Source organism: Bidens hawaiensis, unplaced genomic scaffold, assembly GCF_021521415.1.
Source record: "Bidens hawaiensis isolate Kalapana, Puna unplaced genomic scaffold, B.hawaiensis_p1.1 tig00032043_1, whole genome shotgun sequence".
Classification (NCBI taxonomy): Eukaryota; Viridiplantae; Streptophyta; class Magnoliopsida; order Asterales; family Asteraceae; genus Bidens; species Bidens hawaiensis.
Window position 1 is genome coordinate 137285 of NW_027495424.1, and position 2912 is coordinate 140196.

At 36.0% G+C, this 2912-nt stretch overlaps 1 pseudogene across 1 annotated transcript; it reads right to left on the reverse strand.

Annotated features, from left to right (window-relative positions):
* Positions 1 to 296: 296 nt before the first annotated feature.
* Positions 297 to 1916, reverse strand: LOC143582896 (B-box zinc finger protein 21-like; annotated as a pseudogene). The gene is made up of 2 exons (XR_013144060.1): positions 1314 to 1916; positions 297 to 820 (listed from the first exon to the last, which is right to left on the reverse strand). The product of XR_013144060.1 is annotated as a B-box zinc finger protein 21-like (transcript).
* Positions 1917 to 2912: the final 996 nt, after the last annotated feature.

A 2912-nucleotide genomic window follows, 5' to 3' on the forward strand; every position in this document is an offset into this window, starting at 1 on the left:
GCTTTTTTAGATTAACTCTATTATATGCATCGAATTTAATAATATCACTAAAAACAAAATGTTTTATATTTTAAGTTTTTATCTGTTTAGTAATTCTTTACATTTTTTCCTCTAAAAAATTCATTACTATATATATTTAAAATTGTATGACAAAGCTGTCATATATTAAGTATATTTAATAGTACAGGCACTCATAATAAAAAAAAATAATTACTACTTAAAAATCATATTCTTCAAAATAATCAATTATGAACTTATCAAACCATTCGATCTGGATTCACATGCACGACCTTGATTTTCGTTTATTTTATTAAACAACAGAAGCCAGATGATGGAGAACCAAAATCTATTAGGAATAAACGAAAACAAGTTGAAAATCTAATATAACAACATATAACATAATAACAAAAAAAAATTAATAAAAAAAAGCCAACAAAAATCTTAAAGGGAGTTTAATGCCAAAGTGTTCTTGATCTCTTGGAGGTCATTGAAGATGGACTGATCTGAGGCACCGTGAAGCAATTTCCATTATCTAATGTCCACTTTCTGCTAGACTTTGTGCCGGTTGTGATCTTATTAATATTGTTGTAGTTATTTTGTGCAAATGAGAGTGATGATCCGTTAATTATTTGATCTCCAAATCCCATATACGAACTGGGTTCGAACTGTGGAAGAACATGAGTGTGTCGTGACTGCGCAGTTGCTGGTTGTTGTGGTGCTTGTGGAACCCATATACCCATTGATTCCGGTGAGAGGGAATTATTGAAGCTTCCATCTAATAGGTTCTCACCCAAATCGACCCCGGATCATTGTCACCAGCCTGTAATCTCTAATCCAGTTAATAATAGAACAAATTTGTACGTGTAAGATTTTACTGTGTATGTTTGTTTGTTTTTTTTTAATAACAAAATCATGAGATTAATTCATTATTAGACAACCCGTCAAACTTTGTGACAGGGGAGGAGGTATGAGAAGTTCATCAGGTCAACTGACACCTGTCTTGTTTTTCAGTTTATGCAAAACCTATAACACAAGACATTATATCGATTTTAACTTTTTTTTATGTACAGTTAAATGAATTATTTTTGTGAAAAAAAAAACTTGAGCTATTGATTGTATGAGAAAGTTGCATAAAACATAACTCAAGAAACAAAAATATTGAAAGCTTGTAAAACAAAAGTCAATAAGCAAAATACAATTGAAAAATTGTTTAAAACACAACTCAATAACCAAAATAATGATAAGTATGTGTTTAGTAGTTTAACTTTTTTAATAAGAATAATAATCAGAAAAAAGGTGTAGAAGTTATAGACCTTAGAGAATACTGGAGTTGGATCAAGAAAATCTTCAACATGCCAACCAGGAAGTGTCTCAATCAAATACTCCGATATGCTACTAGTAGTTGAAACATGGCAGCTCGGAGTTTTAACATTAGTCTGGTTCATAATCATAGAACAAACCGGTTTCTGTTGTTTGTCCGCAACACCATCGTCTTTTGTCACCTGAGGAGAATAAACAGCACTCGTGGGAGACACCTTAACACCAGTAAGAAGAAACCGGTTGTGGTTTAGTGTATGTTGGTTGACTTTATGAATCGCCAAGTCACAGTCTTTGCATAATATAGCTCTATCCTGTTGACAAAACAAGAAAGCTTTTTTGTCCTGACAAATTTCACAAACAGGAGTGTCTTTAGGTACTAGGAGGGAGAATCTTAGGTGTTTTCCGGCGAGCTTGTTGGCGTGGTGGACACGGTGGTCGCAGGCGGAGCATAGGGCGGCTTCGTCGGCGGAGCAGTACACCAAGGCCTCGTTTTGGTTGCATACATCACACTGGATCTTCATTAGGGTGGTTGAAAGTTGAGAGGTAATGAATTTGGATCTTAAAATGGAAAAAAAGGGTGATGATGGGTGGTGATATAATAATAATATTAAAATAGGTGACGGATGAAAACCAATTAGAGGTGCACAAATCGGTTTTTTTAAAAAAACCGGTTCGGTTAATAACCGGACCAGTTATTAACCGGTTTTTGTGTATGAAAACCATAACCGGTCAAACCGGTTAGGACCGGTTTAGGAACCGGTTTGAACCGGTTAATAAACCGGTTTTTTTATTAACCGGTTTTTTAATAACCGGTCTAACCGGTTAACCGGTTTTTTTTTTTTTTTTTTTTTTTAAATAACCATTATTTTTTCACAGTATAAACAAACCGGTATCTACATGGCAAAACGGACTGACTCCATTCTTTGCTTTCGTTGTTAGGGTTCTTTGCTTGGAAGAATAAAAACACATAACTTTCATTTATAGCTTTTACATTAAAAATACAAACATTAAATCGTTATCGCATATTCGTAACTCAAAAATACAAACATTAAAGAATGCTTAGACACGATTACATTAACAACTTGCTGTTTCTTACTCATTATTTTCCTCGCTACCCGATCCCGAGCTATTCCTTAGGTAATCGTCGTACGCGGCTTCTTCATCGGTCATTGGTTGAGTGTGTCCTTGATTGACCTCGTCTTCATACAAGCCCGCCTCATAGTCCATTTCCCCCTCGAGTGAGCGTTGATGTTGTGCCCTATCTAAAGAGTCCAAGTAATCCTTGTAGCAAATAGACATCTCTACAGCTGGTGGAGTGAGTCGAGTCTTCCTAATCGATATAACTCTGCCAGAAACAGAAAAAGCAGACTCCGAAGCTACCGTGGAAGCTTGGACCGTTAGTAAATCTTTGGCCATGGCGGCGAGGATCGGAAACTCATCCTCCTTACCTCTCCACCAAGCCAGCAAATCAAGACTTCTAAATTCATCTGGAGTCATGTGTTTCACAAAGTTGGCACCACCATACCTTCCAAGTTCACTGCTTGGGGTGTTTACCTTTTGACGTTTACCGGCGTCTTCCCAAATCATGTAGT